Source organism: Denticeps clupeoides, chromosome 1 (assembly GCF_900700375.1).
Source record: "Denticeps clupeoides chromosome 1, fDenClu1.1, whole genome shotgun sequence".
NCBI classification, from domain to species: Eukaryota; Metazoa; Chordata; class Actinopteri; order Clupeiformes; family Denticipitidae; genus Denticeps; species Denticeps clupeoides.
Genome location: NC_041707.1, coordinates 14243937 through 14262093, shown reverse-complemented (window position 1 = coordinate 14262093; position 18157 = coordinate 14243937). Strand labels below are relative to the sequence as shown.

The 18157-nt window shown below is 39.0% G+C and overlaps 1 protein-coding gene across 2 annotated transcripts in view; it reads left to right on the top strand.

Annotated features, from left to right (window-relative positions):
* LOC114789235 (leucine-rich repeat and fibronectin type-III domain-containing protein 2) overlaps positions 1–18157 on the top strand; it is a 92460-nt gene that overhangs the window by 46680 nt on the left and 27623 nt on the right. For both annotated transcript variants that reach the window (XM_028978433.1, XM_028978442.1), the window contains exon 3: positions 14578–14657. The gene's annotated coding sequence lies outside the window, so the exon portion shown is untranslated. The remainder of the gene's footprint in view (positions 1–14577; positions 14658–18157) is intronic.

Here is an 18157-nt window from a genome sequence, read left to right as displayed (position 1 = left end):
TGAGGGCAGTGGCCTAGCAAGTAAGGAAACAGACACGTAATCAGAAGGTTGTCGGTTCAAATCCTAAACTGCCAAGGTGACACTGAGGTGCCACTAAGCAAAGCACCGTCCCCACACACTGCTCCCCAGGCGGCTGTCATGGTTGCCCACCGCTCACTAAGAGCGATTGTTAAAAGCAGAGGACACATTTCGTTGTGTCACATGTGCTGTGCTGCAGTGTTTCACAATGACAATCACTTTACTTTTACTTGCAGATTCATTATGTGGGTCCTGGGCACTGTTGTGTGAGGCACCCTTTGATAGAAGTATGTGCAGGTGATGAGTGAGAGATGCATGAACCACATGGGAACATTTCCACAAAGGGAAGAGTAGTGTGACGGAATACACAGTGACTTCCAAACTAAAGATCCTGTCTCTTTGGGGGTCTCTTTGGTCGCACGTTTGGAACACAGGAAGACTGGGATTTTTTCCCCTTTTTTTAAAAAAAATTGTGAATTTGGTGAAGATGGTTAACAAAATCAATCAATATACTGGCTTGCCAAAAAAAACATGCCTACATTTTGTGATGCTATTTTGGAATTGTGGCTGCCTGATCAAAGTTATGCAAATGTTCCTAGAATTCCCTAAAGATGAACTTTTAATAGTCTAAAAAACATTGACTTCAACAACACTTTTTGAATTACAAATGAGTGATGTGAGTAGTGCCAGTGCACATTTATTCAGCTTATCTCTGCGACAGGAGCATAGAGGCTCACTGCAGACTGAAGAACACAAGGACAAATCTCGTGGGCATGTATCTGTTCTAATGCAGCTCCCACAATGCAGCTCTGTCTGTGAAAGTGAAAGCCAAGTATGTAAATAATGAGAGCATAATAATTTATCATTATTAGAAGCATTTTTCCCTAATCCAAAACCTTGCCACCATGATAAGTGTTACCCGTCATATGAGACCATGAAATTCTAGCTTTAGGGACATCATGAACTCTAATGGCAGTATACATAGTAAAATATCATAGACTATACTGCAGACCTGCCTCTTATTCATGTGTAAGGCTATGCAGTAAAGGTCAGTCATTAACATCAAAAAACGTTGTTCTGATTTGTCACATTTTGTCCATGATGCACATGCTCAGCCAAGCATTTGGAAACAAACAAGCCTGTCATTTTCACTGGATTGGCAAAGCATTAGACCCCAAAATCAGAATGTTAGATAGCCACGCAGTGGCCCATCACAAGTCCCATTATATTGCATCATGCTGCATTTTGAATGGAAGAGCTCATGTTTGGCAATGAACACTGCCTTGTTTCCATGAGAAATGTTGATAAATGGACAGACAGGGATGGTGATGGAAATTGGAAGATAAACTGGATGAAGACTCTTTGGGGGAATACTCCGGTTCCATGTCCTCGATGTTGAGTGCCTGATTGTCCTATTGGGTACATCTGTGCAAGGTTATAAATGTATGTCTATTGTTTCATGTTGCCGTCGGGTCATGGACATTCTCCTGTCTGTGTACGTGCTAGTGTTTCCTTTAATTAAACCCTGTCACCATGTTGCCCTGTGACATGAACACTATGGAATTCTATTGATTTTTAGTACCATTTTAAAAGTAATACTTAGTTAAAACACTTCAGAGACACGGTTATGTTAATTTAACATAATGTGTGCTATTTGCTCCTCTGTACATTAGAATTGCATGCACTTAGTCTTAACCACTTTACAGCTACTTCCCATGCATAGTAACAGTTTGGTCATGTTAGTATTGCATTTCAGGGCTTAACCAAAGTGTATTTTCTATACTTTTCAATCAGTACCGGTGTTGATAGAAACCAGTATGGGAATGTGCATGTGAAGATGGCTGGTATGTGTTACGATCTGAAACATGACAAGCCCATGTTGTGCATGCTTAAACACTTAAGGTGTGGTCAGGCAGTGTTCATTGCTGTCTTGACATGAAAGGATAAAAATTTTTTGCACGTTGTCAAAATCTCTATCACCTTATTAATAGTTTCACAACCACACATTAGTACAAATTTCATTCCTCCAGTGTGCCTTCAAAAGACCGCCGTAAACCAGTCCATTTTCCTCATTTCCTTGACCTTAAACAGCCAATCATGATTGTACCAGCTTGTCTATTCGCTCGAGTGGAAGAGAAGAAGGTCATTTGCAGTACCTGGAGATGGAACGCCGGGGGGAACATATAACATCCTGCCCGTCCACATCAAGCAATAAGGATGAATAGTGATAGAATAAATGACACATAGAGATTGGTGACAACATTTTCACTCTTACCCTAATCCTGTAGCTACGTTCCAGGATGTTCAGACACTGTGTAATTATAGTCTGAGGTCTATATTCACACACCTTTAGTGCCCCCTCGGTTTAAGAAGGTAAGATGTGTCCTAATTGCCATCCCATTAAGCACAATGATCCTGGTATGTAAATAACTGCCGAAACTAGCTGCATAAGTGAGAGAAAATGAATATAATGAATGGGCGAGGGGCAGTGGTGCAACATATTTAATAGGTCAGTGAACAGTTCAGATGATACTTCATTTACTGGCATTCAAATTGAGTCATTTAGTGGCTTTTACACGCCTAATTGCGGGACATGGCAGCGAATATTGCTGGCCGTAAGGTTAGGATTTCACTGATTGGACACTGCATCATTTGACCTTGGAATCCATTAATGAAGTTTATTTGGTGCCACTTCGCCTTTTAGAGCAGCTAATACAGCTCTCCTCCAGAAAATGTTCTTTGGAAATGTGCACAAATTGCAGGTTGCCAAGGCAGGAGAATTTGTAGCAATGCAATGCTTACTCTGTTATCATCCCCCTGTTAAAAAATAAAACGGCAGCACATAGTCAGCGGGTGTCAGTTCATGTCATATGATCACATGCAAGCACTGCTGTGTAAACACTTTGCGATGTTGCTGCACTTTCATTTATCCGTCTTACCAATTTGAAATAAAAAGTAGGCTTTTCCCTGCTGATTATATCTGTGCTTCGAGGGAAGCGGCAGTTGCTTTTTTTTCTACATTTTCTGTGAGCTTTAGCCTCTGCTAAGTTGTTATTGTCATATAAATGCCCCAGTGTGTGTTCCATAAAACCTGCTCATTTTGAATAATTATCCTGTGAGAAGGTAAGGAGTCTGGAAGGTGTGTGAGCCTGGATGACAGGTAAAGGAGAAGAAGAAAGACTCATTTTTTGATGTGTTTCAGGGAGTGTAATGTGGGAATTACTCTGTGTAATGTTACAGTAACTGCTCCATAATCTTGGTGAGGCCTGGGTTCTCATCTCTCATAATGGACACATTTGGTGATATGATGCTAGCCTATGTTCTTGTCCTTGACTGGGATGAAATTTATCATCCCCAAAACAGGGCATGCTTGAATCAGCAGAAATGGGGGGAGTTTTCACTTGGCTACAAACCAAATCTTTTATCCGGAAGTTGAGCTGCAGAAGCATGTATTGGGCAAAATACTTTTGAAGATCTAAGACTTTAGATAAAACGAAAAAAAAAAAAAAAAATTAAAATACATTACGTTTCATATTCATTTAATTCTTTTGCCCCCACTCAGCAACTATACTTTTATCTAAGACTGGGGTGCAGAACCTACTTTTTATTAGCCTTTTAAACAAGGAATCCATATTATAGACACAATTGACCTTAAAGGGGAGATGCCATAATCATCATAGCCATACATAGTGCATAAGAAATAAAAATAGTAAAAATAATTACAGTCTCTCAAAGGACTCTTATCACATCACATTTAGACTTGTATTGTGCCCTACTTTCTGTTTGGTTATCTCTGCCATGACAAGGTCCCAGTGCTCAGCAATGAAAACTGGATGATGCTATCTCATTAATGGAAGCTTCTCAAGCCTCTTATCAGACAACATGTTCCAGTTCAGAGTGAGCAACAAACTCCATAAGCAAAGTAATTTGACTTTGAGTACATGTTTCTCACATTGCCAATATTTACAACTTTATTGTTGCACTGTTATTATGCTGTTTATATTTTCTAGTTTTTCTTTTTTGTATTTCTTTTTTACTTATAAGGTGTATTGTCTACATGCATGGTCATTTAAACACATTGTTATGTAATGTTGTCTTATTCTATTTTATCTTAGGAAATTAAGTATCTTACCCTGAGCCATTCCTGTGGAAGTAAGAATGTTAGTGCAACTCAAGCCTGTGTCTAAATCTCTCCAAAGTGACTCACTCTGTGCATTAAGCTGCTACGATGTTCAAATATTGGATTTCATCCATGGCTCATGTGAACGTCATGTTGTCCCATTGAGACTGGGGTGATTCTGATTGGTCAAGGTTTACGACGCAAACACTGTCTTATAAAATACTTCCTCTGGTGTCTTGTGTCTTTTCCCCTGGGATAGAATACCACAAGGAGCATCATTGTACAGAGTCAAAGTGTCAAATCTTGACTCAAAATAGCTTTGTAAAATGAGCATCTACATGAGGATATTGTGCTCAAATTGACTTATAAGAAAAAATGTTTGCGTTTTAAAATCTTTATTTATCATGTATTTTTTTCCATTCTGAATTATTCTAGTAATTGGATATTCACACCAGCCAGACATAACTGTTCTCTATATATGTTAAAAACCCCTCAGCACTGAAACATGTGTGTCTGTATTGCTTGTACTGAACCCCAGTACCAATGAGTATTCTTCAGTCATACAATGTGTTGGGCTGCATGTAAAATCACAGGATTGATAGACTGACTCATACGGTGGTGGTGCTGGAATAAGCCTGCTTTGATGTTGCCGGTCTGTCCTTGGAGGTCAAAACATTTAAAATTCTTGGAAGGAATCTGCGTCCTTTAGATAGAGAAAAAGTGAAAAGTTAAAAATGTTTTAAATACATAGTTAATAGTTTTAAAGGATTTAGTGATTTGCACTAATCTTGAATGATTGTTTGACAGAACAATGTGATATAAAAAAACATTTAGAAACCCAGTCTTAATTTTTTGGTGTAATCTATTTTTTTTTAAACTTGCACTTTTTGCATATCAAATAATTGGTCTATACAGGCATTTCTGTCATTAAAAAAAATGTATCAATTGCATTTCATTTTGTTCTCACGTATTATGTATTTGTGGCCATTGCTACAGTATTGTAGATTGTGCACTAATGGAGATGTGACAGTATTGTTTGATTATGGGGTAGTTCGAAAAATGTGTGTTTGTTTGTTGAAATATGTTGTTCCATCATCTGCCATTTTCCTTGAGCTGATTCTCTAACTAAATTTTGAAGTGGGCTCTTCTCGGTGTTGCAATGACAGTCCAGCACTGTGGCAGGAACTGGCTAGTGAGACATTATTAATTACTTGGAGAAATACTTGATTCTGGGCACATGTCCCCTGAGGCAGTGTAGGTCTATGCTCTGATTTTAAATTAGCCCGAACGATGCTGCATGCTGAACAGGACAAACTGGCCGTGTGCCAGGGCCATGGAGAATGCTGGCTTGAAATCCACTTCTGTCACAGGAACAGATGTGTGGTCAGACTGATCAACATGCAACGGATGGGGTGGAGGGAGCAGGGGGATTGGACTGAGCAGGGTTGTTTAAAATTGTAAACATTGAGTAATACAAAGCCCACCATGCATCACTTTAACAGATTAGCTAAAAGAAAGGATTACTTTCAACAAAAAACACTCATGACCAAATTATTGGCATCCCAGTCAATTACAATGAATGCAATGTCACTGAAGCATCTTGGAGCATGTATGGGCTTTCAAGTTGAAATCCATAATTTCCTGAATGTCCATTGAAATTGAAACGAAACAAGTCTGTCAAGAAGTGTCACTTTGTCTTGTATCATACATTAGATTGCCTCTACTCACTGATTGAACCTGACCACCATTTGTTAGTGACTTACTGCTCATTTATGGTCGAAGGACATTTACTGGTCAGCTGGCTTCAGAAAGAGAAATCCTGTATTTACCTTAGTAGGTTTGTTATTCTCAATACTTTGAAGACCTGGTGTATAATAAGCAGAAAAGGTATGTTCAAAATAGAAAAACTCCATGTCATGAGGCCTTATGTGCAAGGCCTTATGAGTGATGAGTCTACCGGAACACAGAAATTGAGATGGATGACTGTAGACTGTACTAAAATAATTCAATGTTATGCAAAGTGCACAGTTCAGAGGGTTTTATTTATGAACAGGACACTCTGGAAATGAAACCACATTCTACAGCCCATTTAAAGCACATTATGCCTCTGTTTTTGTTGCTACAGACTTTAGTTAAAAGTATTTTTTTTTTTTAGCATTGACATTTTACATCACAGTCTCCTGACTGGAACAGCTGTGCCCTCGATGTTGCTCTGAAACATTATGCACAAAAATAAAAGAACTCATACAAAGCACATATATGTCAAGTTATCTGCAGAATATTGTGGTGCTATTAAAAAAAAACCTGTGTGCTTGTTCAACTTGACTGTTTAGACAGTAAAATTTTGAATTACTCCATTACAAAAATAGAAGTGCAGTTTTGTCATGATTGGGTGCAGTCAGGAACGCAACTGGCACCAATCTGCTTGACAGCAGGGCTTGAGCCATGGACAGGCATGGCTAATTAGGTACATGGCTGGAGACCAATTATAAGGACCTGCGGAGGAGCCGAACGGGGCTGCGACATTTTCATGTGGACCGTGCGACTTTGTGTTGTTTTCAGTTCTGGCAATCGGCACACACCTGCGGGTTAGTTTCTATTCTCCCCTTTTGTTTCCCCACTTTTTGGTCCTCATGCCTGTTTGGTTTGTTTTTAATAAATCATTGTTCCCACTATGTCCCGTTTCTGCACTTCATTCCCCTGTCAGCTCACGGACGTGACAAGTTTTCATTTGTCGCTTTCAAAATTGTGTTGTGCAAGGCCAAGTCAATGGTGTGGCAAAAAGAACTATATCATTGTGCATGAAATTAACTAATGGATCAAAAGGTCCTGGCAATCACCACACACCTGTAGATTTTGTTCTGCCCTTTATTTCCACTGTTTTTGACCCTCGTGCCTTTTTCCTTTGTGTTTAATAAATAAACGTTTCCCAGTATGTCCCACCTCTGCGCTTCCTTCCCCCGTCAGCTCGCAGACGTGACAATATTATTTGATTGGGTTATTAAAAACTGCTGAACTTCACTGGATATCTCCGGGGCCCAGTTGTTCAAACTATTTAATCTGGATAAGACTGTCCCTGTAACTACTGATTGTAAGGGTGGTAGTAGCGTAGTGGGTAACACACTCGCCTATGAACCAGAAGACCCGGGTTCGAATCCCACTTACTACCATTGTGTCCCTGAGAAAGACACTTAACCCTAAATTGCTCCAGGGAGACTGTCCCTGTAACTACTGATTGTAAGTCGCTCTGGATAAGGGCGTCTGATAAATGCTTTAAATGTAAATGTAAATGTAAGTCGCTCTAGAAAAGTGTTTGAGAAATGCCATAAAATATAATTGTCAAACTTTGAAATAAATCGTTTTATCTATCTAAGATCTGGTCATTGATTTATGTGGGGTTTTAAAGCAACACTAAATTGGATCACTATTATCCAAATACTCAAATTTCAGGATTATCAAATCCGGTTTACAAGTGCCTTAAATGGAACCCACTGTCTAGGTTACTGTCTATGTAAAGAACAACAGGCAGACCAAAATAAAATACAACTGATCTTACAGTAGATATTATTTTGTAGAACTGTGTAGAAAATGATCTGATTGGATTTCAGAATCCCTTTCAGCATCCTGTTGTCAAGATTCATTCCAATCTGTTATCCAGCTCAGGACTGTAATGCCCAATATTTCAACATTTACCACAAAAGTGGAAGAAAATTAGTGTATGTATATTGTGGTGTCCTGCTTGCACACCAGGGCCAATTTTACTTCATGCTGTTTGTATGAAAATTAGTTTTCTGGTTATGCTTGTTTTGGAGGTATTTTTGCATCAAAGATTTGTTACTGCTGAGTACAATGATTACATTCAGCCATTGAGCAATGTTTCTGTGCCAAACATCATTTTTCATTTGTAGTTATTACAATTTTGCCAAAAGCACACAAATATATGCATTTCCTTTACAAAACAAATATTTACATACTCAGTTCAGAAATAAAGAATAAATGGGATTACAATTTGTCAGTGTGACATCTGCAATCAAAAGTTCCCAGCAGCACCTGCTCTCTTTACATGTCTAATTCTCTTTGGGCAAATAGGCTTTCTGACATTCTGAAATCTCAGATGAGGTAAAGATTTGTGATCTGTTTTTTTAATGTATTCAGATTTTTCTATATTCTATTTCACTCAATGGGTCATACATAGCTGGTAGCTATAGCAACTGGACTGAAGATCTGTCAAAGACATTGTAACAATGTTATGTTCAAAATGTATATAACAATATATATAGCAGACGTATGGCTTTTATTATGCATTTCAAGCTTTTGAGCTCAGTGGCTGTATTAGGAATCACTATTCTCTCAATGTTGCACTTAATGTTCAAGAGTGTCAAGGGAACTTCAGGTAAAAAAGATAGGGAATTGATACTCAGACTCAATCAAAAAGATGTAGTCAATAAACTGCTTAATTCAGGAAGGTAATGACCAGATCATGAGCATGTTAAGAGCATAATTTAGTATAGTATAACCTATACTTATAGGGAAGAGGTCCCACTCTGTTGTGGAGGTGTGGGGGGAAATTGATTCAGCATAATACCGCAATATTTTGCATGCTGATATTGTATTGCGACAGGGACACCAAATAACGATATTTTTGTCCGTTAGGTGGTGCTGTTGAGTGTTTTATTTAGTGAGCTCAGCAGAAATTGAAGCCAATTGACATGTAACGATGACGGAATCTGTAGAGCATTTTATTGTCAGGATTTCAACCCCTATAATGCGGTTGAGAACAATGTGTTCAGGTACATGGTCAACACGCCACGCGGTATAGCGATGCCCAAGATGTACAAGGCGGTACAGTTGACAGTTAATGTTTGAGTTTATTAACATCATTCTGGCTGTTTTATTTTCTTTAATTTGTAATGTGTTCACTGATAAGGAATATATGTGTGCACATGCACACAGAGATTACTTTGGATCTTTACATTTCAGCTCAGTCCTGTACAAGAACCACACCAGCCTTATATAAGTGACTAGGCTATTTAATTTCTTATTTTTTTTAGTCTTATGCATTTTCATGTCCATTACAACAGTGTGTTAAAGTTAAAATTCAGTTCTTAGTTATGTTTTGGCTGAATTATTCAAGTAATGTGATCAACCCAGATTGTACACAGCATCTTTCATTTCTGCTTGGTTTTTACATTTTCAGTGAACTAAAGAATTTCCTCAACACATCACCATGAGTAGTACTTTCCAGGTCAGCCAGGTCTTTAAATACACAATGGTCAGAAATGTCCAGGTGTCAAGGAGGAAGCGGGGTGTGTTAGTGGGGGTTAAAACAGGGCTCCTGTGTCAAAGAGGGGATGGTGTGAGGCTTGTTCAAAAAAGTCCTTACGATCATTAATCAGCAAATTCTTTGAGACTTCAAGACAGAGGGTCTGTCAAAAGGACTAAGCCATAATTCACAAACATTAACTGCTACACATCAGAACCCATACATTTGCCAGATCTCAGTGTGAGTGACTGCTGGTCTGCCACAGGTGAAGCCAACATTCCAGCAGCACTGATAGTGTTGGGGGTTTGTCACGCTGTCAGAGGAGATGGGGTGGGGGTGAGCATGGCTGGGGTCACGGGTAGGTGGGAAGGAAGGGGCTACCATAAATTCTAACACAAAAACATAAATCATATGGTATTCCCCTACGCAGTGACAGAAGGGGAGAGGAGTCATAAATCAATCAAACATTTTCTCCATGTTGACAGGGGTCATAAATCATTGTTGACATAGTGTCTGGTAAGTACTACTGCCATGTGAGTATTGCAGTATCACTATATTGCGAGACAATCGCATCGAGGCCCGTATATCAGGTTTGTATCGTATCATGAGGTCCTTACCGATTCCCACCCCTTGTTTTGGACAAGAATCCGTGGGCATAGATGTGTTTACATGATAGTGGTGCTGTCCACGGTGCTGATCTTTGCTACTTGATTAAAAAGAGGAAGTGAAGTGATTGGCATTGTGAAACACTGCAGCACAGCACATGGTGCACACAAGGAAATGTGTCCTCTGCTTTTAACCATTAACCATCCTTGGTGAGCAGTGGGCAGCCATGACAGCCTAGAAATTGCTCCTTACTTGTTCCTTAAAAATCTAGAACTATTGAATCTAGAATGATTGAATACACTATCTGAATTAGTGTAGTGATTTCCATCTCATTTTAATGTGTGTACTCCAGAGTATACAAAATGCACCTGAACTGAAAAATTTCAGCTTTTTCAGTCAATTGAGTTTAAAGCCCTCACACATTACATTACTTAGTTTCAGTTTTCACAGTAGTCATCACTTTGAAGTTGCACATTTCAGGAAGTGCTAAGGAAGCCATTAAGGCATGCAAGTATATATCCCCATGCTGTTGCTATGAAGCCTTGCTGTAAGTGTAAGCCTGACATAGTAATACAGATGGAATCATTATGTTCCAATACAACCGGGGTGTCTGCGCAAATGTGCTGCCTTGTACAGGTCATCCAATCTCCCTCGGGCATCCCAGCTGAGGTCTTTAAAATGACTGTGGGTACAGCATAGCGTATAACACTGATGGGGATTCTGCTCGGGCTAAAAATGGAGCCATTAATTTTTGGAGAACTGGGCCAAGCACGTTGTGTCAGATAGCACACCCGGGAGATATTGTGCTGACTTCTGAGTCATGGCTGTTGTGAGCCTGACTCATGGGCCAATAAGCTTCTCCAGGAGAACTGTAAATGGTTGTCATTTTGTTAATGAGTGTTCACTGTGTTCATTATTTGTTGCATTATGAATTCTGCTGAGTGGTCAAACAGCAAGGCAGTCTTTTTATGCAATGGCGGCATGGCAGTAAGGCCCTTTGGGAGTAGTGGAAAATGTAGGAGTTATGTGATAAATTTAACACAAAGTTGAAAAAAAAAGGACAAAACAAGAATGAGCGAATGCAGAATAAACAGGTATAAGGTTCCAAAAAGGGTGAATGACAAGTAAGGATCTTCTGAAGTCATACACAAAATAAGCATGGCTGAGCAACAGTCTTGTATTTTCCTATATGTCATGATCCGGTCTGGCAGGGGTTACTCCGGGTCCGGAGTTCAGACCGGAGTCACGTGTTCGTCTTGTGTTATTATGTTTCCTGATTGTTATCACCTGTGTAATTTGTATAAAGCTTTCCTGTTTGTGTCTGTTTGTCGTCGGGTCATCGTTTGGCAATGTTGCCCTGTCCTGTCTACTATGCATTAAACCCATCTTGTGACATGGTGCGTATGCGTCCTCCTTCCAGCCATCATGACATTATATTAAATGACAAGAAAGTTGTCCACTGTGTAATCATTAGCATAATCATAATACTTTTACACAAGTGTGTTCAGGGGTTTGCAGGGAGAAACAACTGAGGGACACAAGAAGGACCAGCTTTATCATAAAGGTGGCAAGGATGGTCTCTCTGGTGCCCATTATTGAGTTCTGTGTTTGTGGAAAGTCACCCCAGTTTCTTTGGGCACTGGTGTTGCAATGATAAAGCTGCCCAGAAGGAATTACGTGAGGTGAACTGGGTGTTGGCAAAAGTGCATCCCACGGTGCATCCCACACAGACATTTCATATATAGAAGTAAACTTATGTGAAAGTGGGATAGATGCAGAGATCAGAATAAATATATTTCATGCTGCCTGGTATTCTTAAGAAAATAGAATGAGTCTTGTTATGGTCATTTTGCTGTGCAGTCCTCTCTTTAGGCACAGTCAACGTGAAACATTTTCAACATGCATTACCTTGAGGTTTGAAATAAAAAAGAACCTACTGTTTGATTTTGTGAAATTAAATGTACATGCACCTGTAACATATAGTGATGTGTAATTACATAGCAAACAAATGAAATGAATGGATGCAGAAATTTGAAATGAAAGCTGAAAGGATACAAAAAACAAGACAACACCGCATCTTTATTATGCTGTGGCTAGCTATTGGTCCTAGTCAGGTTTGCAGCTGCCAAAGGCCAAGGGAAAAAGGCAGGGCACTATTCCACTGCAGGGCGCACTGACATGCACAATGCAGACATATTCACATAAAACCGGAGAACCTGGATGAATAAAGGTGCCAGCATGGGGATAGCATGCAAACTCTGCCCATACAAGGTTCAAGCCAATATTCGAACTGTGTTTGTATTAGTAATGGTATATTTATAAAGGGTAACATAGTATATTACTCAGCATAGTATGGTATTTGGCCAAGAAGAGTCTTATATATGGGATGCAGGACGTGTTTTTATCAGATTAAATTTGCATCTGCATTTTGCCTTATCCCTCCGTGTTTTTATTAAATACTTTAGCGAGCCGGAGAAGACAGCACCACATTGGGATTCAGGCAATCAATAGGATTGACACAGTAACAGAGCGTCCACTGAAGGGTACCCAACTCCCATTCCCAGAACCAGACACTTCAGCTAGAGAACACTTCAGAACACTTCAGCTACAGAACACTTTGTTATAGCGGTGAGCTGAGGCTGGATATAAGTATGCTACTTCCTTATGTGGAACAAACTACAGATGGACTCTGAGCACACAGCAGTGTGTTGAATATTGAAGAGGTCCAAACCATTTAGCTACTGCAATAATGAAAAGTGGTGCTGATACCTGGGGTGTTAAGTCATTTATACCTTTTGACTATGTGCGTACATAAGGAACATTTGAAAAATAAGTTTTCATAGAAATATGTATAATGTGAAAAACACAACTTGAGACTGGCACCAAGAAACACACAGTCACGTACATCCACAGAGGCTGGATTATACTATAATAGAGTATGAATATTGTTAATAAGAAGAATTATTCATCGATCCATGAATTCATCCATCCATCCACACCCACTTTTTCAGGTCAGAGTTGTGGTGGGCTGAGGCCTATCCCAATAGTCAGCCACTCAGAAACAGGGCACCAGCCCATTACAGGCACATCTATAATGGGCCTTCATTATTTTTATTTTTGTTATGCTTCACTGTTTGCTTTTCTCCTACCTTCTCCAATCTTTGTGCTGTTTTCCAGCCTTGACTTTGTTTGAGAAATTTTCCAGCGGCCGCTCAACTGAAAAAAACAAGACAGAGCATTCTCCTACAGGTCACAATTTCCACAGCAGTGGGCAAACTTCACAAGGCAAGCTCTCCATCTTAATGGTGGCACAGAGGATATGCATCTGTGAGGAATTTACCACCCCACTGTCTTGGTCTGGTATCTAAACCTGCTGACTGCCATTCACAGAGCTATGCATAGCAATGGACGAGAATCAGCTAAGAAAACAGCTTGGATGTTGAGAAAATACAACAGTTGAAAAAAAGCATAAGGATGAAAGGATAAAATGAAAAAAGGAGATGAATATGAAATATGTCATTTCTTTGTCTCTTTCTAGCAAACCGGCCTTTTGTGCTCAAAAGGAATTCTAACCTATTTTTCAAACATTTTCTGGAAGTGAGGATTTGGTCTTTTGTTTTGTCATGACACGTTCATTCATTAGCTATATGATGTGTGCACACTGCATAATCTCTGATTTGCTCACTCATTCAGCTTTTGCACACAATGTGCTAAATGTGAATGCATGCGCATTTGAAAGTATTCATGAATTTTCTCCTTTTAAATATACCACATGGAAGAAGGCTCCATATGTATTGAAAAGACCTACACAAAACCTTGAACCAAACCATTCCCTTTCCATACACCATACATGCTGTGTCTTGCATACATCGTAAGGGCGGTGCGCAAATTATGTGCATGCGATAAGAGGAAGAGTTCCTTACATGACATAGGAGATGATAATATCTTTTAATTACTTTTAAGAGGTGGAGCTGGGGAAGTCATTAAATGGATAATACATGGAGAGAGAGAGTGCGAGGAGACACCGAAAGATGTCATATTCAAATGGAAAATACAGCAATGTGTAATATACCTACAAATTACAATGCATACATTTAATATATTGTATATTTAACACTTTGTTCTCTATGTTCTAAGATATGGTTAAGCCTCTGTTTTTTTTATCCAAACTTTTACATACAAGACATATAATTACATACGTAATACATATAATTGTAAACTAATGACTAATTTCTTGGAGTTGTATTAAGACGGGGAAGCTTCAGGTACATTTAAGTAGGTTATTGTTAAAATAACCAGAAAACCAGTGTTTGATGCACATGACCTCGCAATGAAAGCCAACCTAAATAAGAAAATATGGTTCAAGGGGAAAAATACAAATGGCAGAATGAGTTTCTTCAAAATTAGCTCAAATTCACAGCTTTTGCATATTTCTGCAGCTATTCCTGAGTCACTGTTTCTGTGCCCATGTGATAAAATTGTCATCAAAATCACACTGTGCTGCTGTACAGGTTGTCATAGAAAGGCTGGATATAAACCAGGATGTTAATGCTCCCTTTTCCTGATGCAGATTGACTGCTTGTCTGGACCCTGAAGATAAATCTGGCAACCTGTGTGTGGGACCCTATGGCAGAAAACAGCACAATATAGGTGAGATGATGCTGGTTGCATAATCTTCTCTGTTCGTTTTTAGAAAGTAATCTGTAGTTTTAGTTATTGAGACATGATTTAGAATGGTTTTACTTTTAACCAATTATGAATCATTAAATGAATGTTTCTTGGGACACATGGGGCTATTAACTTTGCTTAGTCATTAAAAATAGCTTATTCTAAGATATATTCTATGGTCTATTCCACCCAGGGTATTTATCACATCATCAGATGCTGGAGCAAGAAGCTTCCACATCAAAATAAAACATTGAACCTGTTGATTTAAGTCATACGTGTTCATTTCTCCCATGAAGTGCAGAAAATCAATAAACACGAGCATTGCATATAACTTACATACATACTCTTTAGTTAAAATATGTAATAAAAATCTAATATGACAGACTGTGTATTGTCTTATAAAATAGATTAGACTTCCTTAACTTACTGTCTGTAACTAGTTAGTTTACAGATCCAGAAACAATTACTGATATCTCAGTATTAATAACCTTTGGTTATCTGTGTGCAGAAATATTACTTCTGGCTCTAGGAAAAGAGGCACATTTTTGTTCATGGTAAAAAAAAGGCCAACATCCATTTACCATCTTGTCACGGTTTCCTACTATTATTGTCCTATGATTAAAGCCAGTGTTGTGAAGACCCAAAGCAGCTCAAGCAAGAGCTAATAAAGCGTTGATGACATCCCCAAACGTGTCCACGCACACACACACACAGATGACCTAGCTGGTTTTAAATCAGAATAACATCCAGTGTCAAGAAATGCACAGAATGAGCAAAAGAAAAATGTGCAGACACAAAGAATTTGCTTGAGTAGCTCTTCTACCACTATGAAATGAAATCTCCCTGGCAGCATTAGTTCATTGCTAGCAGCTGCTGGGCTCGTAGGTGTGCAAGGTATGCCATACAGCTCTTCTGTCCATTTATGATCCATCTCTTTTGGCAAATGAGAAAAAATAAAGGCCCAAATTTCATTGGATTACCTGTAGATACTTTGAGAGCAATAGAGAGAGAGGGTAGGCTGAGGAGGGGGAGGCAAACAGTGGAACTGACAGGTGCATTCATGAACAATCATTGCACTCAGCACCACAGGTTTCAAAAGTGAAATGTTTTTCATTTCACTTAATTCTGAACATGAATGGTATTTGAATGTTTTTTTTTTCCTGTGCTCTGCACCCCCCTTTCACGCTAAGTGGTTATAATGAAATTGATTTTTAAATATATATTTTATCCAAGTACCATGGTTTAATCAAAGTTGAATAAAACACTTTCTAGATTCTACATGCAGGGGAAAGGAGTGTGAATGAAAATGGATGAAAAACAAAAGTATGATATACAGGGACATTTAGTGAACATTTGCTTTTTAAATTGTGAAATGATCACTGGTCATATATTGCAAACCTTGTTAACAGTAGAAAGTGCCATCTGCTTGAAAAGTCTTTTGATGCTTCAAATTGTAGAACATTTTGAGAAAGGTTCCCATAAGGCTCATTGGAATGCTGATGTGTAGGGTGGGTTTTGCTTTGTGTTCCTATGACCACACCCAGCAATAAGCTTCCCCCAGGTTGTATGTTAGAAATTGGTGCTTTTGCTTGCATTGCATCTAGAAAAGTGCCAGATGTAAAGAACAGAAACGCTCAAATCTTCAAACATATTTTACCAGCTTTGTAGATGAATGGGGACATCTGGTCGCTAGACGTTTTGCAGTAAATTATAATTTTTGTAATTTTTATTCATTTAATCTTGAGGAAGTAAATCTTTGGATCCAGCCCTTGGGATCTTGCACAATCTGTCACGATTGGATGTGGCTGGGGATGCACCTGGCGCCTATCTGCTTGACATTTGGGCTCCAGCTATTGAACAGGTATGGTTAATTAGATAGACATGGCTGGAGCCGGGTTATAAGGACTTGTTGAGCAGCCCATTGAGGCTGCGACATTTTATGTGGACCCTGTTACTTTCCTCGTGTATGTTTGTCAGTTCCTGGCAATCGTCACACGCCTGCGGGTTTGTTTCTGTTAGTTCCTTTTGCTGTTTCCACAGTTTTGGCTCTCGTGCCATTTTCCTTTGTGTTTGTTATTAATAAATCCCATTCCCAGTATGTCCCCCCTCTGCACTTCATTCCCCGTCAGCTCGCGGACGTAACACAATCTAGTAAATTCATAAACTCAATTAGCACTTAGCACAATTAAGAGAACACAATTTTTTTTATTAGTTGGGTGCTATAATTATACATGAAAATTTGTATTAAATATATACAAATATACATTTATCAACATGATATCTGGTTGGGCTACATTCACCTACTGTCCTCTCATACCTTTATATATTAACAACTTCTTGGATGAATGCTAAATTTAAGTTCCCAGGATTAATTAACAAACCATCTTAATGAACTACTTGATTTTAAGTGAAGTGATTGTCATTGTGAAACACTGCAGCACAGCACATGGTAACACACTGAAATGTGTCCTCTGCATTTAACCATCACCCAGCAGCCATGACAGGCACCCGGGGAGCAGTGTCTGTTGCTCAGTGGCACCTTGGCGGAATCAAACCGACAACCTTCTGATTACAGTGCCACCTCCTTAATCACTAGGCCACCACTGCTTTTTGTTATAGGCCACCATTGTTTATTGTTTAATAAACAATCAATCAACTTTATGTCAATCTTAGGAACCCCAGTTTCTTGTCGTGTTCTAACAAGTTTGCTCACTTGAAAAACTGGACAGTATTAAAATAAATATTCTATCTTCTCTAAAGGTTTTGCATGTTTGATTTGATCCAGACTGTTTATTAGTGGTGATGGCCTAGCGACTAAGGAAGCAATATTTTAATCGAAAGGTTGTGTGGTTTAAATCCACTGAGGTCCCCTTGAGCACGGGACCGTCCCTACACACTGCTCCACAGGTGCCTTTCATGGCCTACTTATCACTAAGGGTGATGGGTTAAATGCAGAGGACACTTTTCACTTGATGTGCACAGTGTGTTGTGCTGTTTGGAACAATGACACAAAAAATCACTTTTACAAAGTTTGTTTACTTTTAGTAATTTAATTTATTTTAATTTATTTACCTATCGCTGTTTAATCCTGGATCTAACCACAGAGCCAATTTCTTTGTTAGTTAAAGAACATATTCCGTACATTAGCATGAGTGCAGTTATACAGGCTTGTACAACTCGGCACCAGTTCTAACTGATTACTTTATTAATGTTATTAATACCCTGTAGGCAGAAATACAGAGAATTACATAAATGTTTCTAAAGTTGCTTGAGGATACAACTTAATGTCATAACCAACTATAAAAACTATGTAATGTCATGAGGAAATGAACATAGGCAAATAACCCATATGCGGGAACACAGTAATGGTTATTTCCATACGAGGCCTGTAAAAGGTCATCACTTTCTCAGTCTTATGAACGTGTAGACATAACACAGTAAAGTTCGGACAGCCACTAGCGGGTGCACCGCAGATTAAAAGG